Source organism: Anomaloglossus baeobatrachus, chromosome 7, assembly GCF_048569485.1.
Source record: "Anomaloglossus baeobatrachus isolate aAnoBae1 chromosome 7, aAnoBae1.hap1, whole genome shotgun sequence".
Taxonomy (NCBI): Eukaryota; Metazoa; Chordata; class Amphibia; order Anura; family Aromobatidae; genus Anomaloglossus; species Anomaloglossus baeobatrachus.
The window spans coordinates 188,177,942-188,204,315 of NC_134359.1; positions in this window are offsets into that span (position 1 = coordinate 188,177,942).

A 26,374-nucleotide genomic window follows, 5' to 3' on the forward strand; every position below is an offset into this window, starting at 1 on the left:
ATCATTTACCACCCCAGAAGCTTTTAGATATCTGGTTGTCCCCAGGGATCGTATTAGTCTTTTAATGAATACTTATTAAAAGGTATATTTTAGTCATATGCTTTTTTCCCCATAAAAATAGAATTAAATAAAAACTAAATAAACAATTAATTTAATTTTGTATTCAAAATAATTGATTTAATAATCACTATTATTAATACAAAAATTAAAAAATGTGACACCTTCCCTTTAAGAACCCGAGTACTAAGTTTCAGGGACTTTCAGATGCAAAACTGAAAGAAGTCATTTGTGTGGGTCTGGATCTTCTGAAATTCATGAAGGACGACGTGTTCAAAACAAAAAATGAAAGCTGTTGAGAAAATGGCTTGGGATTTTTTTTTTAAGAAGTTTCTAGATAACAACAAAGATTCAAAGTTTAAGTCCATCGTGGTGAACATGCTGAAAAGTTTCAAAGACTTGCATTGTCTGGTGAATTTGAAGTGAATTTTTTTACATTCCCATTTGGACTACTTTCCTGAAAACCCTAGTGCTGTAAATGAAGAGCAAGGAGAAAGATTTCATCAGGATACCAAGGAGATGGAACAACGATATGAAAGTAGATGGAACGTGAACATGGGAGGGCTACTGGTGATGCTTCAAAAAGAAGATCCACAGGTCTTCTATAAGAGAAAAGGGATCAAAAGAATCTTTGAAGACAAAAGGAAAAAGGGCAATAATGAATTTCCAATAAAGTTGAAGAATGAATTCGCAATACATGTTTATGAATTATATTGTGTACATTCTTGGCTACAATAAAGATTTTTCTTCTTTATTGTAGTTGATCAAATCCGCCAAAATCCGAGACCAGCGAATAACTGGATCTGCTCCGGATTCCGGTGCCCATATAAGTCTATGGGGACCAGAATCCAGAGATTAAAAATATTTGTGGAAGGGATAGGGGGTAGTAGCGCGCACGGTGTACTCACCCAAGACTGTGTCATGGCAGCAAATTCCTTCCGGGTCACGCTTTTCCCTTCTGGAGCCGACAATTCAATATTCATTGTTTTGCCCGCCCACCGGTGCATGTAATTGGTTGCAGTTAGATGTGCCCTCATCCTGAGGGGCAGCGTGTTAGCTGACTGCGACCAATCCAGGCAGCAGGACGGCCGGTGGGCAGGGAAAGCAGTGCAAGTGTCTGCGGGTCAGTATAGTGAGCGTGCATGTGTTTCAAAAACACATGCACGTTCCTGTCAAAAGTGTGCGGCTGTGTCGGTGATGCGCTGTTAGACTCGTAGAAGTCTAGCATGACATCAGCCGGCAGAGCCTGCGCTTTCTGACCGTGAGCGTGCATGTAGACATAGACACATGCACGCTCCTGTCAGAAGTGTGCGTGGCTGTGCCGATGATGCACTGTCAGACTCGTAGAAGTCTGACATGACAGCACCCGGCACAGCCTGCGCTCTCTGAGCATGAGCATGCATGTACCTAGAAACACATGCATGCTCCTGTCAGAAGTGTGCGCAGCTGTGCCGGTGATGCAGCTTTTTTTTATTTTATTTAAATAAATAAAAAAAAAACGACGTGCGTTCCCCCCTAATTTTCTACCCCAGCCATGATAAAGCCGGCTGGCGGCTGGTATTCTCAGCCCGCAGCTGCTTGGTATTGCCGCATCTATTAAATCTTTTTGATAGCCCTGGAGCTGTGGCAATCGGGGTAATAAGCAGTTAATAACAGCACATAGCTGCTACTAAACTCTAGGTTAGTAATGGCACAGGCGTCTATGAGATACCTTCACAACACTAACCTGTAAATAAAACTAGATAAACACAGACACAAAGAAAAATCCTTTATTTGGAATAAAGTACAAAACACACCCTCTTTCACCTCTTTATTAACCCCCAACACCCTGCAGGTCCGGCGTAATCCACACAAAGTCCCACGCCACTTCAGCTCTGCTACAAAACACAGCCAGTGGCCATAGAGCACGACCGCTGGCTGTGCAGACAATGACTGAGCTGCGATGACTGCACGACAGGCAGACACTGTCACAGGCTGGGGGCGTGTCTGCCTGCAACCAATCACAGATGAGAGGATGGCCAGTGGGCGGGGAAAACACGGAAAGTTGTTTGTATATGATACACAGTACTGGAAGTGAATGCGCGACCCGGAAGCAGTGTGCTGCCATGACACCGAGTCTCGGTTAGTATGAAACGCTGTTTTATTCCTGTTTTTCTTTATTTTTCAATTATTTTCGCCAGTGCCAGATCCGGGTCGTGCACCCTGAATTCCAGATCCGAGTCCGGCACCCGGAAATCTTTGAAACTGCGCGGATCTGGACTTTATCAGTTCGGATCAGCTCAGCCCTATCCTTTATCTCACTTGTTTGTAATTTCGTAATTTGTGCAAAATGTATATATGATAATTAAAAATAGAAGTGTTTTTTTTAATCATGGCATAAAAATACATAATAGTTAATTCTTGGATTTTCAAAAAATTTTCATAACGCAAAATATTGCATACCTGTTTAATCATTAATAGCAGGCTTATTTTTAACCCTTTCTTGTCACAGCCAATTTTTTTACTTCATGACCAGGCCCTTTTTTTCCAAATATGACAAGTGTTACTTTATGAGTTAATAACTCTGGAACGCTTTAACAGATCCCAGTGATATTGAGTTAGATTTTTTTTTTTACATATTGTACTTCATGCTAGTGGTGAATTTGGTTAATATTATTTACAATCATTTATGAAAAAAAATGCAAATCATTTCAAGATAATGCAGTTTTTGAACATTTTTTATGCCTTTAGAGCAGATAGTTAAATCAGACAAAATAATTAATAAAAAAAATTTCACACAGGTCTACTTTACATGAACACCATTTTTGAAAGATATTTTTTTTTTATTTTTGTTATGAAGTTAGAAAGGTTCACTGCTTATCTGCAATGTCTCTTTTTTCCAACAAAATTTACAGAACTAATTTTTATAGGAACCATATCACATTTGAAGTGACTTTGAGGTTCCTATGTGAGAGAAAATACCCAAAAGTGACACCATTCTAAAAACTGCACCCCTCAAGATGCTCACAACCACATCGAAGAAGTTTATTAACCCATTAGGTGCTACATTGGAAATAAATCTTACTTTAGCATCAAATTTTTCATTTTCACAACAGTAACAGAAGAAAATGGACCATATAATTTGTTGTGCAATTACTCCTGAGTACTCCAATACCCCACATGTGGTCAAAAACTACTGTTTGTATGGCCGGCAGGGCTCAGAAAGGAAAGGGCACCATTTGACTTTAGAAGCACAAATTTGAGTAGAATAGATAACGGATGCCATGTCATGTTGTAGAACCCCTGATGTGCCTAAATAGTGGATACCCCACAAGTGACCCATGTTAAAAACTAGACCCTTCAATTAATTTATTTAGCGGTATAGTGAGCACTTTAAACTCACAGGTTCTTTGCAGAACTTTATAACATTGAACCAGGAAAATGAAAAAATGAATTTTTCCCACAAAAATGTAGCTTTAGTCCCAAATTTTTCATTTTAACAAAGATAACAGGAAAAAATGGACATACATTTTGATGTCAATTTTTCCTGAGTATGTCAATATCCCATGTGTGGTTAAAAACTACTTTTGAGGCACTGTTTATATTACTAATTTGTCCAAATATTAATTGGGAAGAATTCTCGCAACAGCCGACCAAGCCATAAGTCAAAGAAATTCTAAGAACGTTATCCTAGAAGAAAATGTTCGAGGATAATTTAATAAAAGTACAAACATTTTATTACGTTCATAAATAAAAACAAAATTTTGTGTAATAACAGTAAAACTAGAAAAAGGGACAATACCAATACATTTCTTTTAATCAACAAATATTTCAATAATGTAGCAAAATAGTTTAGTATGTTAATTAATATTAAATAGTATTTATAATTAATGAAATGCTATATGTACAAGTGCATATTGATAATTTTAATTTTTAAAAGGGCTATTAGGAAAAAATGGACCACCCAGTTTCTTGTGCAATTTCTTTTGAAAGTACCACTACCTCCTATGTGATCAGCTACTACTTTTCAGACAAAGTGCTAAGATCAGAAGGGAAAGAGTGCTATTATAGCATAGATTTTGCTGTCATGTTTGTGGGTGCCATGTCACATTGGCAGAGCCTCAGAGATGCCAGACAGCAGGACCTCACACTAGTGATTTGATTTTAAAACCTACACCTAACAATGAATTCATCTAGGGGTGAAGTTATCATATTGAAACCACATATGAACCAGAGAATTCGATTCCCTTGGGTGGTAAAGAAAAAATAATTACATTTTTACTGCAAAAATTTTGTTTTAGCCCCAAATTTTCCATTTTTCCATGAGGAAATAGGTAAAAGTGTAAAACAATTTGTCACACAATTGCAGCTAAATGTAACAAGACCCCACATGTCACACTAAAGTACTGATTAGCCACATGGTGAGACTCATGAGGAAAAGAGCGCTATTCAATTTCTCTAGAATAGTTTTCCGACTCGATATACAGAGCCCCTAAATGCTAGAAGAGCAGAATCCCCCTCAAGTGACCCCATTATGGAAATCACACCCCTCTGGGAATTTATAGAGAGGTGTATTGATGATTTTGACTCCATGGGTGTTTTCTAGAAACAAACACCCAGTGGAAGTTGCTAAGTGAAAATTGTAAGTCTGCCATTGTAGTGCCCATAAATTATAGTGCCTGTACATTGTTGTGCCCAGTACATTGTGTCCAGCTCGTGTTTCTTACGCACCCTGTAATTTAAGTGGGCTCTCTTCACTACAGTAATGTTAAGTGTGAAGGCTAAATATAGTTTCGGCAGACTGTGGGAATTAGATGGAGGGGTGCATTTGGATTTAGACGTGCAGGTTTTGCTGGATTTCTTTTGAGGGGAGTCCCTAGAGCCTTTCTAGAGCCTTTTTGTTACAAAACGTTCCATTTACAGATGACAGTCCAGAGTGTGTTTTTTTTGTGGATTGAGTTGACGCCTTTATTGGGAACACTTTAGATAACATTTCGTATCACATTTATCCTGTGCTCTATGCTGAGCACTTGTGTGTCGCCAGGGATTAAGGGGATACTCATAACCGGGCCAAGGGGTCACTTCTGGAAAGGGGATCACGGTGTCATGACCCAGTCTGTGATCCCTGGTTCCACAATAAAAAGGGGGTTATGTACGTGACGCCACCCATGGAATGTGATCAGAGATGACCACCGCTGCTGCAAAACCTCCGGGGGGGTGATGGATAGCAGCTTGAGATGGGATGGCTCCCCACAGGTAGAGTCTTTTCCCCGGGGCAGTGTGATAGTCTATGGGGGAGTGCAAGACACGAGCACAATAAACAAGCAGACTCACCGTTTTGCAATTTCTTTGTCCTTTACTGATGATAGTATTCAGCAGAGTGCTGTCCACGGAGTCTGTGAAGTGTTCAGGGTTTCTCCCACCCAGCCGGGCCGTTTTGGCTCCCTTTTCTGCACTGTGCTTATGTGTCCCTGCTGCTGTGTAAACTAGGCAGATGGCACTGTTCTCCTCCTGGGTACCGACCTGACAGGCAACTCGAGTCCTTACTTGTATGTTTCTGAACTCTGCGGTGTTACTGTGTCTGTGGTACAGATGAAGAATGTGGAATCTTCACTTCTCCGGTGCTAACTGTGCGGTGTGTAATCTGCACAGCCTCGGATCCGGCATCCGTTCTGTGTACTCCACTGGGGTGAGTTCAGCAATACTCTTTCTCCCAGGTATGTTCCATTGCTTTATCTGTCTCCTTTCCTCAGACTCTCGGCTTAGGCCTGGAATTGGTCAGCGGATCCTGTGGTGAGCTTGAGCCAGCTCCAACCTGCAGATCCTTCTTCCTCAGTCCTCTCAGGAAATGAACTGCACTGAATGGCTGACCACTTCCTCTCCACACCAGAATATGCAGGGAAGCAGCTTGGTCTCCCCCTTCTGGCCAGGAGGATCTAGTGTTCTTTTGGGAGTTAACCCTTTTTGTTGTTACTGTGGCAACCCTGGGGTGCTACATTCCCCCTTAGTGAAGAACAGTACTCCGGGACTGTGAAAGAAACAAACAAGTTATCAACAACAATTGTATATATATATATATAGAGTCTCCAAAAGAAAAATACAAAAACCCAAAAAGTTCAACAAGAGTCCAAAATGTTCAAAAAGCGGTCTCTCCAGGGCTTAGTCTATTGCCCCCGGGGCTGATGAAGGTTCGCACTCAGTCTTTACCACAACCAGTCCTGTGGTAGGTATGCTCCATATTTAATAAAAAGGAAATTGTTGAAGAATATGTAAGTATTCATACAGAATAGTCTCTGTAGGTACTGGGCTTATGGGTCTCAACGTTGCAATCATATAAACATTTCAATAACCAAACACTTCTTACAAGTGTCTCTACTCTGGTCATAAGTGCAGTAGGCCTCACGGCCCTCGGGCCACCACCCATGTGATCAAGTTGTAACTCTCCATGCTGCCACCTTACACCACTCTTCTCTCACCTTTTCTGTACACTAAACTGTTACGGTTTCTCATATAAACATTATAACATATGTACATTTTATATGCAATTTCACATTAGTCTTTATATCTTGCTGGTATCTGACCCTGAGTACTACGCTGTGACCTGCGTACTGCTGGTGTACTGGGTGTACTTAGCATAATGGTGTGAGTGGAAATGTACCTATTTGGTGTTTCTGGTAATTGTGAGGATGGGGGACTGACGGTAGGACTGGCAAGTTCACTAGGACCAGGAATCTGTTCTTCCTCTACGTGTTCAACTTCCAGTTCTTCTTGTCTTGGGACATCTTGTGGTACGGATTCTAATGTTGGTTCCACCACTTGAGGGAAGGCGATCTTCGGGACATCTACTGCTCCATAGTAATTTGGCCAAGTTTTTGGGAAATCTCCTAAGACTGTATGGAACACATCTTCTTCCTCCTTGACAGGTTGTACCTGTACGGGTAAGGTGACTTCTGGTGTCTTCAGGGCTTCAGGACATGGTTTGAGTTGATCTCTTGACACAACAGCTGATGTCCTTCCTTCATCCTTACTGATGAGACACACTTTGGGATTATCCATACTTGATGGCAAGACTGTATATGGGGGGGTTTCCCACTGATTATCCAATTTGTTTGTGCGTCGTTTCCGCTTGAGAACTTGGTCACCAGGTTGCAATGGGGTTGCTAGAGCATGCTGGTTGAAGCTTCTCTCCTGTCTTCGCCTAGCTTGTTGGAGACTTTTCTCTACACACTCTTGTACTTGGCGATACTGTTGCTGACATAGGCTATCCCAATTGGATTCTTGAACTTCTGCATCTGGCTTCAGAATTCCCATATCTAAATCAACTGGCAATTTACCTGGCCTTGCACGCATGAGGTAAGCAGGGGTGCAGTTTGTGAAACTCACCGGGACATGATTGTACAAGTCCACCAAGTCGGGTAATTTCTCTGGCCATTAATTTCTTTCTGATTCCGGTAAGGTCTTCAACAGGTCAATCATAATATGGTTCATCTTCTGGCATAAGCCATTTGTTTGGGGATGGTATGCTGTTGTGTGGATCTTTTTTCAGCCATACATGTTGCAGAATTCTTGGAAGATCTGTGATTCAAATGATGGACCTTGATCTGCGAGGACTTGTTCTGGGTAACCATGGGGTCTGCAAAAGTACGTCTGGAATGCTTTAGCTGCTGTTTTAGCTGTAAGGTCTTTCACGGGTACCACCACTAAGAAGCGTGAGTAATGGTCCACGATGGTTAAGGCATAGACATAGCCGGACCGGCTTGGTGACAACTTGACGTGGTCTAATGCGACTAGCTCGAGTGGTTGCTTGGTTACTATGGACTGGAGTGGAACTCTCTGGTTCTGATAATCCTTTCTTCTGAGGTTGCACGGGATGCATTTTCTACACCAATCTTCAATTGATTTCCTCATGCCAACCCAGTAGAATCTTTCTCTTAAGAGCACTTCCAACTTTTTCCAACCAAAATGACCAGCACCGTCGTGGTAAGCTTCCAGAACCATCTTGACGTCTCTCTTTGGCACGATGATCTGCCAGACCAACTCATGTGTTTTGGATTGGTGTGCCTTCTACACAGCTTCCCTTGGTACAGAAAAAATTTACCTCTCTCCTTCCAGAGATGTTGTGTCTCAGCTGGGGCATTCTGATTAGGGTACGCACCTTGTTGTGTAAGCAGTTCTTTCACTAGCTTCACAGCTGGATCGCTGTTTTGTGTGTCAGCCCATCCGTGGTGTGCTAACGGGTTGAGATTTGCCTGCTGTTGTTTTTGGTAGACACTCGGTTGATACTGTCCCACCTTAGGACGGTGAAAGGCCGGCAGCTCAATTTCTTCCAGACCCTCTGATTCCTCTTCCATGTCCCCTCAGTGTGGCATCCGGGATAAGGCATCTGCATTCCCATTCTTGCGGCCTGCCCTGTATTTATTGACAAAGTTGTAGTTTGACAGTCGGGCTATCCATCGCTGTTCCAGTGCACCTAATTTTGCTGAGTCCAGGTGGGTCAACGGATTGTTGTCAGTAAAGATGGTAAATTCTGCAGCTGCCAGGTAGTGTTTGAAACGCTCTGTTACAGCCCAAACTACTGTCAGTAGTTCTAACTTGAAGGAGCTGTAATTCTCAGGGTTTCTTTCTGTAGGCCGGAGCTTCCTGCTTGCAAAGGCAATAACTTTCTCCTTGCCTTCCTGCTTTTGAGACAATACTGCTCCCAGTCCTACGTTGCTAGCATCCATGTACAGAATGAAGGGTTGATGGTAATCTGGATATGCCAGGATCTCTTCTCCTGTCAGCGCCCACTTTAACTTCTTAAAGGACTCTTCTCGTCATCACTCCATTGGAAAGGAGGATTCCGGGCTGCAGACTTCTTTGACTGTCCTACTAGGATGTCTTGTAGGGGTGCTGCTAACTTTGTGAATCCTTTTATGAATCTTCTATAGTAGCCCACCAGTCCCAGGAATTGCCTCACCTCTTTCACGCTGGTGGGTCTCGGACAATCTCTTATCACGGTAACTTTTTCAGGATCCGGTGCTACCCATTCTGAGCTCACGACATGTCCCAGGTACTGTACCCTTGGCTTTAGAAGGTGACACTTGGATGGCTTGATTTTCATGCCGTATCTGGATAAGGCTTCAAACACTTCTGCCAGGTCTTGTAGATGCTGTTCATAGGTCTTGGAGTAGACTATGACGTCATCCAGATACAGGGGGACAGTTTCAAAGTTCTTATGTCCAAGGCAGCACTCCATCAGTCGCTGGAAGGTACCAGGCGCATTGCAGAGTCCAAACGGCATACAATTAAACTCACAGAGGCCCATCGGCGTGGTGGACGCTGTCTTCTCCTTGTCAGCCTCTGCCACAGGAACTTGCCAATACCCACTAGTCAGATCTAGGGTGGAAAAGTAAGTAGCAGATTTTAATGCAGCCAATGACTCTTCTATCCTTGGTAATGGGTATGCATCCTTGTGCGTAATGCGGTTGATCTGTCGGTAGTCTACACAAATCCTCATGGTCCCATCCTTCTTTCTAACTAGCACTAGTGGGGCTGCCCAGGGACTACAACTGTCTCTTATTACCCCTGCTTCTTTCATTTCTTTGAGCATGTCTTTGGCGCATTGGTAGTGAGCCGGTTTTACTGGCCTATACCTCTCCTTTATGGGTGTATGGTTACCTGTGGGTATAGTGTGCTCTACCCCTTTGATCTGCCCAAAGTCTAATGGGTGTTTGTTGAATATTTGTTCATATTCTTTCACTACCCTGTATACTCCATGCTTTTGATGGGAGGGTGTAGAATCGGTACCTACATGTAGCTTTTGGCACCAATCCTCCTGCTTTCCCTCTGAGCCATTGTCTTCTGCCTGACTTGACGGGCTCAAGGGCTCAACGGTGGCGATGGCGTTATCAACTGTATATAGCTTAGCCATGGTAGCATACTTTGGTAGGGTGACCTCATCTTCCCCACAATTTAGAAGGCATATTGGCACTCTTCCCCGATGTACCTCAACTATTCCTCTGCCCGTCAGTACAGTGGGCCTACTGTCTGAGTACACGGGTTCTACCAGGGCCTGATAGTCTCGCCATCTGATGCCTACTGTGGCTCTACACCAGACCAGCATTTCCGTTTTGGGAGGAATTACAATTGGTATTGGGTCACTTACCCTTGCACTGCCAATTTCATCTCCTGACATTTCTACCTGCTGCTTCAGCATCAAGGCTTTAATTTCCTTCTGCAGGAGTCTCTGTTGCCCAGGTTTGGCAGTCTCGGCGATCTGCTGCAAGACAGTAATTACCTCTGCAAAACAATTTTCAATTACATTCATTCCTAGCAGCATGACAATGACAATGACAATACTCTGATTCTGCAATTCTACTCTCCCAATCTTAATGGTCATTTCTCTGAAACCAACCTGTGGTACTAATTCACCATTGCTAGCCCATATATTAAATGCAATGTTAGATGGACCACTGCTAACGTCTGAATCAGCCCAGTACCTCTTATAAAGGACATATGGAATTGATGTAATTTGGGAACCTGTGTCCAGCAAGGCGTTGCACGGAATGCCATCCAGCATAATGGGGATGACTGGACATCCTCCCACATACTTGTCGTGCAAGGGTGAGGGGCCTTGAGAGTTCATTCCTGAGGAGTGGCCCGCCTCCCCAGGGGATCCCCATTTAAAGCACATTCATGGGCAAAGTGACGTGGCTCCTTGCAACAGTGGCAAATGGCCTGTCCATCTGGCTGGTAGCGGTCGCTGGGTCATCCTCTCGTCGCTTGGTATCTCCTAGGCCTCATCCACGGGACATCCTCCTTGCTGGTCGCCAACTCAATCTTGGGTGCAGACTTGGATCCACGCAACTCCTGGACGATTCTAGTGATGGAAGCAACAGTGTCTGTCAGGTCATCAAGCTTTTGATGGAGAGCCTCATTAGTGATGGGCTCCAGGTGGCTAGCAGCAGCCGCTGACATGGCCGATGTCACTGGCACTACCGGCTGCTGGGGTGCTGCTGTAGAGTGTTGAACACAGTCTATATCCCGGGGCTCCTCTACCTGCTGGAGGCAGATGGCTCTATCCTTTATCTGGGCAAACGTTAGTCCTGGATCCTGGATCACCATCCTGCTCAGTTATCCCCGGTGGGAAGGGGATGAGAGTCCATTAAAGAATTGGTCTATCAGCAGCTTATCTGCTCCGGAGGTTAAGGCAGGTTCTGCTAACTTAAGTGCTCTGAGCGCCTCCTGCAAGTTTAAGGCAAAGTCTCTTGCGCTCTCTCTAGGTTTTTGCTTGCATCCAAAGAACCTCATTTTAGCCCGGCTGCCGGCAGTGGATTCAAAAGCTGCTTTTAGTCCAGCTATTATGTGCTCTACAGTGTCTTTTGCATCATCTGACCAGGATGTAACCTCTTGCTGGGCATTGCCGGTTAACTGTCCCATAAGCATACCAACATGATGGGCTTCCGTCAGGGGGTACATGCTGTAGTAGATTTTTAGCTTTCCGATAAAGTCATTAAGTGTGTTGGGCTCACCTAAGTACTGCGTCAGCCACACTGCTCCCGGGGTGTACAGCATCAGGGCACCACCGGGCACAACAGCGTCTCCCTGCTGCGACATCTTTGCGCCCCTTTAGTTAATTTCACCAGTCTTCTTCACGGCAAGCCTGGGGCACTTTTCTGCGTCGTGGTTTGGGTCGCAGCACGGAGCGCACCTCCTGTGTGTCTCTGTTTTGGATGCAGCACACTCTTCAAGCGGTGGGCGGAGTCCTGGTTTTGGCATGCTGTTCTCCTGCGTGTAGCAGCTAATGGCGCGATCCAAGATGGCATCTGGAAAATTTTACCAATGATGTTTTTGGATTTTCAAAGTTTCCTTGCAAAGTTTAATGTATGTTCTTCGTTGCAACAATTCACAGGACAAGTCTTTTATGCGATGCACGTCACCCGGGTTGCAGCCGGGTCCAGTCCGGATCCTGTTTGTGATGCCAAAGTTGTGTCGCCAGTGGTTAAGGGGATACTCAGAACTGGGCCAAGGGGTCGCTTCTGGAAAGGGGATCACGGTGTCGGGACCCGGTCTGTGATCCCTGGTTCCACAATAAAAAGGGGGTTATGTACATGACGCCACCCATGGAATGTGATCAGAGATGACCACCGCTGCTGCAGAACCTCCGGGGTCGTGATGGATGGCAGCTTGAGATGGGATGGCTCCCCACGGGTAGAGCCTTCTCCCAAGGGCAGTGTGATAGTCTATGGGGGAGTGCAAGACACGAGCACAATAAACAAGCAGACTCACCGTTTTGCAATTTCTTTGTCCTTTACTGATGATAGTATTCAGCAGAGTACTGTCCACGGAGTCTGTGAAGTGTTCAGGGTTTCTCCCACCCAGCCGGGCCGTTTTGGCTCCCTTTTCTGTGCTTGTGTGGCCTTGCTGCTGTGTAAGCTAGGAAGATGGCACTGTTCTCCTCCTGGGTACCGACCTGACAGGCAACTCGAGTCCTTACTTGTATGTTCCTGAACTCTTCGGTGTTGCTGCGTCTGTGGTATAGATGAAGAATGTGGAATCTTCACTTCTCCGGTGCTAACTGTGCGGTGTGTAATATGCACAGCCTCGGATCCGGCATCCGTTCTGTGTGCTCCACTGGGGTGAGTTCAGCAATACTCTTTCTCCCAGGTATGTTCCTTTGCTTTATCTGTCTCCTTTGCTCAGACCCTCGGCTTAGGCCTGGAATTGGTCAGCGGATCCTGTGGTGAGCTTGAGCCAGCTCCAACCTGTAGATCCTTCTTCCTCAGTCCTCTCAGGAAATGAACTGCACTGAATGACTGACCAATATGCAGGGAAGCAGCTTGGTCTCCCCCTTCTGGCCAGGAGGTGCTAGTGTTGTGTGGGGAGTTAACCCTTTGTGCTGTTACTGTGGCAACCCTGGGGTGCTACACTTGCATTGTGATTTCCATATAAATATCCTAAGAATGGGATTAAGATGAAACCCCTGAGGGATCCATTCACTATAATGAAGAAGCAATTACTCTGAACTACATCTGACCGCTGTTTAGCCATGTCCTTTTCACGACAGCACTTTTATGCCCCACTGAAAAGATGGACACTGCTGGACCATAGGACAGACACAGTCCAATTTGACTAACTCTGTCTCAGTATAGACTCATCTTCTGCTAGGGGCTTTGTCTGAATCATGTATTTCAGAGAATTACATGTAAACTCCTGGGTAAATCCTCAGACTAGCGCACAGGATAAATGTGAGCTGATTCTTACTGCAATCTTTGGGGGCAGAATTAATAAATCAATGGTAGGTGAAGAATCGCTTTTATTTATTTTTACACCATTTACCATGCTGTATAAGTGATTAACTAGTTCTATTCTTTAGGGCGATGTGATTACAACGATACCAGATTAATATAGGGGTTTTTTTTGTTTAACTACACACTAAAAACCCATTTTTTTTTTACAAAACAAAATTTTGCATTAACATATATTGAGAGTATATTGGCGGGTCCGGCTGGACTTCAAAAATAAATCCAGAACATCTGCCCAGATGCTGAACCCTATATAAGTCTATGGGGACCCAAAACAGTGTGCTCTAAAATGGTGATAGAAAAAGCTAGGGGGAGCAGGACAGTTATACTTACTGAGTCCTGTCATTTAGGAAGGACAGGAAAGGCCAAAAAGGTGGTGGGGTGTGTATATTTATCAAATCTAACCTAAAACCTGTGTTGTATGATGACATTGAGGGGAACAGCAACAATGTAGAGTCAGTATGGGTAAATGTACATGGGGAGGGGAATAATGGAAAAATGCTAATTGGAGTTTGCTATAAGCCTCCTAACATACCTGAACAAATAGAGGGTGAAATGCTGGAACAAATTGAAAAGCCAGCTAATAATAATAATCGGGTTCTTATTATGGGGGATTTCAACTATCCAGACATACAGTGGGACATAGAATCTTCTGGTTCTGCTAAAAGCTGTAAGTTCTTATCTACCATTCAAGACCATTTCCTCTCTCAGATGGTAGGTGAACCGACCAGGGGAGATAATTTGCTAGATCTGGTCCTGTCAAATAGACCGGATACAATTTCAGATCTACAGGTCCGGGAGCACTTGGGCACCAGCGATCATAATATGGTAAGCTTCGACATAATATTCAATAGAACATTTCAAAGGGGGAATGCTAAAACCTGGAATTTTAGGAAAGCTGATTTCAACAAATTAAGGGAAGAGCTTAAATGTGTAGATTGGGACAGAGTCATGGTAACTGGGGATACTGAACATAAATGGGGTAAGTTTAAGGATATACTACTAGAGTCCTGTAAAAAACGTATACGTATATGGTAATAAAATGTCCAGGAATAAAAATAAACCACAATGGATAAATAAGACTGTACAAAGTATAAAAAACAAAAACAAAGGGCGTTTAAAATCTTAAAGGCTGAGAATACAGAAATAGCATTGCAGGAGTATAAAGATATCAATAGGCAATGCAAAAAAGAAATCAAACAAGCAAAACTAGCTACTGAAACAAAAATCGCCAATGACATTAAAATAAATCCCAAAATCTTTTATAAATACATTAATGCCAAAAGGAAAACAAAGGATAGTATCGGCCCCCTAAAATATAATAACAAGTTAGTTATAGAGGACAAACAAAAGACTGAGATATTAAATAGGCATTTCTCATCTGTATTCACCAAGGAACTGACTGTACCAGGGATCATTCAACAAGTGAAAAATCAAAGTCCACCACCCGATATAATTAATTTAACACAAGATGAAGTACGCCTACGTCTGAGTAAATTAAACATTGACAAATCCCCAGAGCCAGATGGCATTCATCCACGAATATTGAGGGAATTGAGCTCCGTAATCGACAGACCGCTGTATCTCATCTTTTTAGACTCACTTGTAACGGGGTTGGTGCCTCAGGATTGGAGGATTGCTGATGTGGTACCGATATTTAAGAAAGGTAAGAGGGTAGATCCAGGCAACTACCGTCCAGTAAGCCTGACATCAGTAGTATGCAAAGTTTTTGAGGGCATTTTAAGGGATGACATGCAAAAATATATTGCAGAAAATAATATGATAACTGACAAACAGCATGGATTCATGAAAGATAAGTCGTGTCTAACCAACCTGTTGGGGTTCTATGAGGGGGTAAGTTCAAACCTGGATATTGGTAATGCAGCTGATGTGATTTATTTGTAGGAAGAGAAGCTCTGCGTCACTGATAAGTAGGTGCTCTAGGGTAAAATATATACATAGAAAAAGGATAACCCCGGCACACTACAACTCCCAGAAAAAGGCAAGATGCAAAAAATGTATGCAAATATTTTTATTGATACAATAAACTCTTGAATGTTTTTTCAGAAAAAATGGATATGGTCCAACATACATGGACGTTTCGGCCACAGGCCTTCGTCAACATGGACTATTATCTGACAAATACACAAAAAGTTACAGTCAAAAATACATTCATAGTGGAAAGGAAAATTCATATGCCATCCAACATCATTTTTAAGATAAGGATAAACTGGTGGGGTAGAGACATATGGTGACATATAGTGCGGCTGAAATCTGGCAAAATAAAACACACATGAAAACATGATGATGTTTTGATGGAGTATTGATGCAATGTTTTGGCAGAAGATGCAGATGTGGTGCAGGGATTTGATGTATAAATTCCAACAGGGCCGGCTTCAGATTTTTGTGGGCCCCGGGCGAAAGAGTCTCTGTGGGCCCCATTCACACACAGACATGCAAATACAGATACATACACATACAGGCATACATAGATATACATATTTAAAAAGAAATTCAGAAAAATACATATAAACAGACAAATCCATACACAGTCATACACACTGACATACATAGATACACATCATACACACACAGACACATTAGAGATATTATTAATATGGGGAAGCCGGCAGCAGCTTCCCTCACCTCCCTGTTTGTCTCCGTCCAGCTCCTCCAGGGCATGTGGCTGTGCTGCGCTGATTGGTGGCCATCACTAACAGATATGGCCGCACACAGAGCACACTGACACTGCTTTATATAAATCAATGTAGAGGCTGGGGACATACAAATTACTGGGGGGTATACACATTACTGAGGAGGGGGGCATACAGCTCCAGAGTGGGGGATACAGCTCCGAGGGGTATAAAGCACCGGGGTGGAGGAGGACATACAGCTCTGGGGGGTACACAGCACTGGGGTGGAAGGGACATAGAGCTCTGGGACGGTGTACAGCACTGGGGTGGAGGGGACATACAGCTCTGGGGGGTATAGAAGTATGCAGCTCCCACATTACTCCATATAATATAATGCACCCATATTGCTCCACATAATTTATGCAGCCTCCTATTACTCCATGTAATGCACCAGCATATTCCTCCATAGTAATATGTAGCCCCCATAGTCCTCCATATAGAATAATACCCCAAATATTCCTCCATATAGTATTATGCAGCCCCCATGTGGCAGCACCATGCAGCCCCCATGTGGCAGCACCATGCAGCCCACATGTGGCAGCATCATGCAGCCATGTGGCAGCATCATGGAGCCCCCATATGGCAGCACCATGCAACCCCCAAGTGGCAGCATCATGCAGCCCCACATTAATAGTCGTCTGGACACCGTGATTAATACATACTCACTTCTCCCCCTTCCCCCTCTGCTCTGGTCTCCTCAGCGCGTCCACTGTTCTGCCACTCTGATAGCTTAGGACACAGGCGCACACACTAATGATGTCATCGCGCTCCTATGTACTGAGCTGTCAGAGGCAGAGCGCAGACAGACGCTGCAGGAGAATGATGAGAGAGGAAGCGTTACGCTCCCTCTATCATCATTGCTTTTGAAAGTGCAATCCTCAGCAGGGGGGAGGGCGGATTCCACCCGCTGGTACCCAGTCTTTTTGTCTCATGGGCTCCATAGCGGCTGTGTGACCTGCCACCATTGGCGGTACGCCACCTGACATCTGCGAGTGGGCCCCCTCGGTGGTCTAGAGCCTCAGCACTTGCCCAGGTGTGCCTGGCCCTGAATTCCAGCATAAAATCTACATTCCTGGGCAAAACAACGTGGTTTTTTACCAGGAGATGCAGGTCTGAATGAACTCAGTTCACCTGAGGTGAGATCACTGAGTTCAAGCAGTGTGACAGCTGAGCACGAGACTCATAGTTACATAGTTACATAGTTACTTAGGTTGAAAAAAGACCTAGGTCCATCTAGTTCAACCTTCCTCCACCAGTTCTACATTTAGTCACTAAGTCATTTATAACCAACAATATTTTGTGTACTGAGGAAATCATCCAGCCCTTTTTTAAAAGCTGTTATAGTATCTGCCATTACTACCTCTTGTGGTAGTGTATTCCACAGTCTGACCACTCTAACTGTAAAGAACCCTTTCCTATTTAGGTGTCGGAATCGCTTTTCTTCCACTCGCAGTGAGTGCCCCCTGGTCCTTAGTATTGTTTTTGGAAGAAATAAGTCATGTGCCAGTCCTTTATATTGACCACACATGTATTTATACATATAAATGAGATCTCCTCTGAGACGTCTTTTTTCTAAGCTAAACATATCTAACTTTTTCAACCTGCCATCATATGGGAGGCCTTCCATTCCTTGTAATAGTCTAGTTGCCCGCCTTTGAACTGACTCTAACTTCTGAATGTCCTTTTTAAAATGTGGAGCCCAAAACTGGATCCCGTATTCCAGATGTGGCCTTACAAGTGATTTATAGAGGGGTAACAATACGTTGGGATCACGGGATCTAATCTCTCTTTTTATACACCCTAAAATCTTGTTTGCTTTAGCAGCTGCTGCTTGACATTGAGTGCTGCTGCTCAGCTTATTTGTAATGAGAATACCCAAGTCCTTCTCCTGTTCTGTAGTCCCGAGTTTACTTCCATTTAATGTATACGCAGCTATAGGATTACTCCGTCCTAGGTGCATTACTTTACATTTATCAACATTAAATCTCATTTGCCAAGTATCTGCCCATTCTGACATCTTATCCAGATCTTTTTGTAATATTGTACTATCCAGGTCAGTTTTTAATATCCTACATAGTTTGGTGTCATCGGCAAAGACTGACACTGTACTATCAATCCCATCCACAAGGTCATTAATAAAGAGAGTAAAAAGAATCGGTCCAAGCACAGATCCCTGCGGCACCCCACTGCTGACTATAGCCCATTTAGAGAATGTACCATTTATGACTACTCTTTGTTTCCTATCTTTTAGCCAATTCCTTACCCAGTTGCATATTGTGTCCCCTAGTCCTTGCTTCTGGAGCTTTAGTATAAGGCTATTATGTGGTACAGTATCAAATGCCTTTGCAAAGTCCAAATAAATCACATCGAAAAAGGATAACCCCGGCACACTACAACTCCCAGAAAAAGGCAAGATGCAAAAAATGTATGCAAATATTTTTATTGATACAATAAACTCTTGAATGTTTTTTCAGAAAAAATGGATATGGTCCAACAAACATGGACGTTTCGGCCACAGGCCTTCGTCAACATGGACTATTATCTGAAAAATACACAAAAAGTTACAGTCAAAAATACATTCATAGTGGAAAGGAAAATTCATATGCCATCCAACATCATTTTTAAGATAAGGATAAACTGGTGGGGTAGAGACATATGGTGACATATAGTGCGTCTGACATCATATGTCCATAGATAATGGTGAAAAAATGGTGCATATTCTAGGACCTGGATGATTATATTGTGAATTACGCCAGTGGTAAAGGTGTGTACCCAGCTTTATCTATGGAAGTCCGACCTGAGCAAAAAGGGGAGGAGAGGAGAGAGAAGCAAGAGGATAAAGAGAGAAAAAAATGTAAAAAGAAAAAAGAAAGAGAAAGTAAGGATAAGGAGGAAATAAAGAGCAGGAAGGTAAAAAACGAGAAGATGAGAAAAGCTGAAGAAAGAACAGGCATGTGGAGTGGAATGTAAGGCCATCAGATATAGCACTCACCGTGCAAAATCAAATGCATGTAGACATTCAACTTAAGAGGCTAGTAGTCATGGGAATGAATCAAATCTCATATGTATTTCACTACAATGAAAAATATGCATTAGCCAGACATAATATACACATGTGATATATTTGCAGTTATTCTCTAATGTGTATTCTTTATATGTATAGAGAATAACGGTACCTGCGTAGGTTCGCATATCCCCAAATGAGGCAACATTAACCGTCAGGGGTACTAAGTGTTAGCACAAGGATTCTGAGTTGAGTATATTGGTAAATGGTGCTATAGAAACAGACCCTAATAAAGAGAACCATATCTCATGTTAGGGACCATAATGAAAGTAACAATTCGCACATAACACCATAAGAGGATTTACCTATATGTATGACGCCAATGAAGAATAGCGTGCACTGGGTCATATAGCACAAATGGATAACCTTAGAATAGCGCTTGGATTGAATCCTAACTTCAAACGGATGGAACTACAAGTACATCAAATAACATGCCCATAAGTAATAAAGTGTGACCGATATGGTATATAACACACTTGTGTGGATAACATTAATTACCTGCTGGGAGGCAGTGGAATAAGAAAATTGTAGCCGCTGGTGAGCAGGCCTGCTTATACTGTGTCTGTATGATAGTTCTATGGTGGAAGTGAACAGTCATTAACGTTATAGCCTGTGAAATAATCCTCCATCCAAAAATGCACTACCTTTATATACAATACCTATATAGTCCTGCAGAGTGGGAAGATTGGAACCGGTAGAACCGGAGGTGTAAGATGTCAGGACCTTATAATGACAAAGGTGAAATGACATATAAGCAACATGAAATGAGGAGATTCTGAGAGCAAATTAAGGTAGAAAAAAAGAGGTTCGGCTGCCATTTACTTACTGAACCGCCGCTGGACGTGCGTACTGTGTAAGGTCTGCTGCACAGTGAACTAAGACCAGCATGGGGGCGGTTTAAAAGGGAAGTGAGGGCGGGTTCAGGATTATAATTTCCTGTATTTGGAACACAGGAAGTCGGGGCAGTGGAACGCACACCGCGCATGCGCAGTGCGCGTTCCCGGCCCGACTTCACTGGCAAGTGTAGGAGTGACTGAGTCATGTGATGGGGAGGAGAAGTTGCTGGGAAAACACACAGATCGTGAATTCTATTGGGTGGAGGCCGGACTGGCTCATCCTAGGTGCCTAGTGAGATACAGGAACGGTGCACATAGCCATGTGAGTGTAGATAGGTGCCACTTTATCAAAGAATTAGCGTTTCTGTAAGAGAGAGAGAACAATGTCAACATATGGATAATTCAGAAACATATGCAAGAAATACATATATAATAAGTATGAGTCACCTGTAAATGAAATGTACCGCATCATATTGGACATGAGGGAATACAAATTACATTACACAATATTAGGAAATCATTTCCATATCATGTCATATTTTCACAGAATATGTCAATGCTTGATGTATTTGCTTAATCAATTGGCCCCGAAACAATAAGGGTCAGCTCAAGACCTAGGAATTTAATAAGCATCATGAAACGGATGTCTCATACTTCCTATTCAGACCAAACGGTTCTAGTGTGCCTAAAATATGTATCCATCTAGCCTCCTTATCCAGCAGGCGTCTAGTCCTATTGCCCCCCCTGCGTGCTAAATCGACATGATCAATGACCTGGAACTTCAACTGTGAAATTTGGTGTCCTGCTGTCGAGAAATGGTGGGGAATAGGTAACAGGGTATTCCCGCATCTAATGTCCGATTTATGTCGGCTAATGCGGTCTCGGATATGCTAGGTAGTCTCCCCGACATATCCGAGACCGCAAGGGCACTTGATGTAATAAACAACATATGTACTGTCACATGTATAGAAGCCCTTTATCTGGAAGGTTTTGCCCGTTCTGGAATGTGTAAAAGTACTGCCTTTAGTCACATTAGCACATTGTGCGTAGCCCAGACATGGGAAGGTGCCTTTCTTCTGTGTGTCAAAGAAAATTTGACGTGGGACCTTTTTAGTCGACCCAATGTCGGCGCGCACAAGATGGTTTCTTAAATTGGGTGATTTCTTATGGCAGAAGAGAGGTAAGTCATGAAAGGATTCAATCTTAGGGTATGCAGATTTTAAGAGGGGCCAATGTTGACAAATAATTTTCCTCACTAAAGGTTGGAAAGGGTGATATGTGTTAATACATGTCAGTGGATTGTGCGATGTATTACTCCGGCTGGATGTAGGGTGTGTGACCTCAGCTATCCTCTTAGGATAACCCCTCTGAATAAACTTCTGACTCATCTCATTGTGTCGAAGAGTTTTGGTTTCGGGTTTGCTGACAATTCTGTCATTACGCGTATGCTGGGAAATGGGCAGGGCTTTCTTAACATGTTTGGGGTGATTGCTGGTATAGTATAGGAGGCTATTCCTATCAGTGGGCTTAACGTAGATGTCCGTCGTCAGGAGGCCGTCATCATCCGCAATAACCATACAGTCCAAATAATTGATCTGATGTTTGTCATAATGAATAGAAAAAGTGAGTCTTGGCGTGAACCCATTGAGATCAGCAAAAAATTCCAAGAGAGTATTCAATTCACCATCCCATACCATGAACACGTCATCAATGTATCTACGCCACACCAGGGTGTGCTTGTTCATGAGTGGGTTGGGATGGATGAAGTGATTCTCAAAATAGGCCATAAAGATGATTGCGTAAGCGGGCGCCATGTTACTTCCCATGGCGGTCCCCTTGCGCTGCATATAGAATCGATCCTGGAACATGAAATGATTCTTTTCCAGTACTATTTTGAGGAGATCTAGGCAGAACTGCTTGTTGTCATTGGGCAAGGTCGTGAATTCACTTAGGAACCATTTAACTGCGGTGATACCTTCATCATGCATAATGCTGGTGTATAAACTCTTGACGTCAAGTGTTACAAGGTATGCATTGATGGGAATGTGATGTAGATCCTTGATAATCTCAAGGAAGTGCGAGGTGTCCTTCACGTATGATGTTATAAGTGATATGAATGGGGATAATATTTTTTCAATAGTCTTGGCCAAAGGGGAAAGTAGAGAGTCAGTTGATGCCACTATTGGTCTACCCGGTGGACGTGTTAAATTTTTATGTATTTTAGGTAACGTATAAAATACAGGTATGGTAGGGTGTGGATTAATGAGGAAGCTAGCCAGCTTCTGATCAATAGTGCCTAAATGCAGATAATGTGCAGAAATGTCCTTAATCAAGGATAAGATCTGAGATGTGGGATCTCTGGCTATGACCTCATAGGTATTAGTATCTGCCAATTGGCCTAGGATTTCACTGACATAGTAATCGCGGTCCAAGATGACCGTTGCCCCACCCTTATCGGCTGGCTTGATAATAATATTAGTCACAATCTTAGTCTTGAAGAGTCAAGGGCTATCAGGAGTCTTAAGGAGAACCCTAATATTATTATCAAGCCAGCCGATAAGGGTGGGGCAACGGTCATCTTGGACCGCGATTACTATGTCAGTGAAATCCTAGGCCAATTGGCAGATACTAATACCTATGAGGTCATAGCCAGAGATCCCACATCTGAGATCTTATCCTTGATTAAGGACATTTCTGCACATTATCTGCAATTAGGCACTATTGATCAGAAGCTGGCTAGCTTCCTCATTAATCCACACCCTACCATACCTGTATTTTATACGTTACCTAAAATACATAAAAATTTAACACGTCCACCGGGTAGACCAATAGTGGCATCAACTGACTCTCTACTTTCCCCTTTGGCCAAGACTATTGAAAAAATATTATCCCCATTCATATCACTTATAACATCATACGTGAAGGACACCTCGCACTTCCTTGAGATTATCAAGGATCTACATCACATTCCCATCAATGCATACCTTGTAACACTTGACGTCAAGAGTTTATACACCAGCATTATGCATGATGAAGGTATCACCGCAGTTAAATGGTTCCTAAGTGAATTCACGACCTTGCCCAATGACAACAAGCAGTTCTGCCTAGATCTCCTCAAAATAGTACTGGAAAATAATCATTTCATGTTCCAGGATCGATTCTATATGCAGCGCAAGGGGACCGCCATGGGAAGTAACATGGCACCCCCTTACGCAAACATCTTTATGGCCTATTTTGAGAATCACTTCATCCATCCCAACCCACTCATGAACAAGCAAGCCCTGGTGTGGCGTAGATACATTGATGACGTGTTCATGGTATGGGATGGTGAATTGAATACTCTCTTGGAATTTTTTGCTGATCTCAATGGGTTCACGCCAGGACTCACTTTTTCTATTCATTATGACAAACATCAGATCAATTATTTGGACTGTATGGTTATTGCGGATGATGACGGCCTCCTGACGACGGACATCTACGTTAAGCCCACTGATAGGAATAGCCTCCTATACTATACCAGCAATCACCCCAAACATGTTAAGAAAGCCCTGCCCATTTCCCAGCATACGCGTGTTGACAGAATTGTCAGCAAACCCGAAACCAAAACTCTTCGACACAATGAGATGAGTCAGAAGTTTATTCAGAGGGGTTATCCTAAGAGGATAGCTGAGGTCACACACCCTACATCCAGCCGGAGTAATACATCGCACAATCCACTGACATGTATTACCACATATCACCCTTTCCAACCTTTAGTGAGGAAAATTATTTGTCAACATTGGCCCCTCTTAAAATCTGCATACCCTAAGATTGAATCCTTTCATGACTTACCTCTCTTCTGCCATAAGAAATCACCCAATTTAAGAAACCATCTTGTGCGCGCCGACATTGGGTCGACTAAAAAGGTCCCACGTCAAATTTTCTTTGACACACAGCAGAAAGGCACCTTCCCATGTCTGGGCTGCGCACAATGTGCTAATGTGACTAAAGGCAGTACTTTTGCACATTCCAGAACGGGCAAAACCTTCCAGATAAAGGGCTTCTATACATGTGACAGTACATATGTTGTTTATTACATCAAGTGCCCTTGCGGTCTCGGATATGTCGGGGAGACTACCCAGCATATCCGAGACCGCATTAGCCGACATAAATCGGACATTAGATGCGGGAATACCCTGTTACCTATTCCCCACCATTTCTCGACAGCAGGACACCAAATTTCACAGTTGAAGTTCCAGGTCATTGATCATGTCGATTTAGCACGCAGGGGGGGCAATAGGACTAGACGCCTGCTGGATAAGGAGGCTAGATGGATACATATTTTAGGCACACTAGAACCGTTTGGTCTGAATAGGAAGTATGAGACAGCCGTTTCATGATGCTTATTAAATTCCTAGGTCTTGAGCTGACCCTTATTGTTTCGGGGCCAATTGATTAAGCAAATACATCAAGCATTGACATATTCTGTGAAAATATGACATGATATGGAAATGATTTCCTAATATTGTGTAATGTAATTTGTATTCCATCATGTCCAATATGATGCGGTACATTTCATTTACAGGTGACTCATACTTATTATATATGTATTTCTTGCATATGTTTCTGAATTATCCATATGTTGACATTGTTCTCTCTCTCTTACAGAAACGCTAATTCTTTGATAAAGTGGCACCTATCTACACTCACATGGCTATGTGCACCGTTCCTGTATCTCACTAGGCACCTAGGATGAGCCAGTCCGGCCTCCACCCAATAGAATTCACGATCTGTGTGTTTTCCCAGCAACTTCTCCTCCCCATCACATGACTCAGTCACTCCTACACTTGCCAGTGAAGTCGGGCCGGGAACGCGCACTGCGCATGCGCGGTGTGCGTTCCACTGCCCCGACTTCCTGTGTTCCAAATACAGGAAATTATAATCCTGAACCCGCCCTCACTTCCCTTTTAAACCGCCCCCATGCTGGTCTTAGTTCACTGTGCAGCAGACCTTACACAGTACGCACGTCCAGCGGCGGTTCAGTAAGTAAATGGCAGCCGAACCTCTTTTTTTCTACCTTAATTTGCTCTCAGAATCTCCTCATTTCATGTTGCTTATATGTCATTTCACCTTTGTCATTATAAGGTCCTGACATCTTACACCTCCGGTTCTACCGGTTCCAATCTTCCCACTCTGCAGGACTATATAGGTATTGTATATAAAGGTAGTGCATTTTTGGATGGAGGATTATTTCACAGGCTATAACGTTAATGACTGTTCACTTCCACCATAGAACTATCATACAGACACAGTATAAGCAGGCCTGCTCACCAGCGGCTACAATTTTCTTATTCCACTGCCTCCCAGCAGGTAATTAATGTTATCCACACAAGTGTGTTATATACCATATCGGTCACACTTTATTACTTATGGGTATGTTATTTGATGTACTTGTAGTTCCATCCGTTTGAAGTTAGGATTCAATCCAAGCGCTATTCTAAGGTTATCCATTTGTGCTATATGACCCAGTGCACGCTGTTCTTCTTTGGCGTCATACATATAGGTAAATCCTCTTATGGTGTTATGTGCGAATTGTTACTTTCATTATGGTCCCTAACATGAGATATGGTTCTCTTTATTAGGGTCTGTTTCTATAGCACCATTTACCAATATACTCAACTCAGAATCCTTGTGCTAACACTTAGTACCCCTGACGGTTAATGTTGCCTCATTTGGGGATATGCGAACCTACGCAGGTACCGTTATTCTCTATACATATAAAGAATACACATGACGCATCTATAAGGGATAAGCAGGTTATCCTGTAAAACACACCCCCCGTACCATATCTACCTAAATGAAGACGAGAACCACGACTTTATTGCAGGAATGGCCACAGTTTTATTTTACCGTATATATGTATACCAAACTTGTGGCCCAACATGCCACTCAATTGTTAAACTTAACCTTATACATATATACCCGTATAACCAGAAACACCGATAGATCCGTCCGAGAGGCAAACCATCATTCCTAACCCCCCGGCCGTAACCTCCAAACCGGCCCAGAGGACCACCTCGGCCGTGACCACCCGGCCCGAGGTGAGGGGTAACAACGTTCCATCGTTAATTACCCCTACCCAGAACCTGCGGGACCTCCGCCCACAAGTTCCCATCCACTCCGAAGCCACTCCCCTTGAGCGACTTCGTACCAACAAGCCGACTGTCGGTACTCCCAACCTCTCAGACGGACCTATCACCCCGCTGTGACAACAATAAATTAGCAACTCAACCTTGTATTCTCCTTTATTCCTCTTTTTTTTTTTTTTTTTTTTAAAGTTCTTTTTTTTTTTTTTTTTTGAAAACCATCACCTTTTCACCTTTTTATTTTTTATTTTTTTTTTTTTTTTAACTTTTTTTTTTTTTTTTTTTTGAACATATACATATAATTATATATCAGGGCGGGAGGGTGGGACACAAAGAT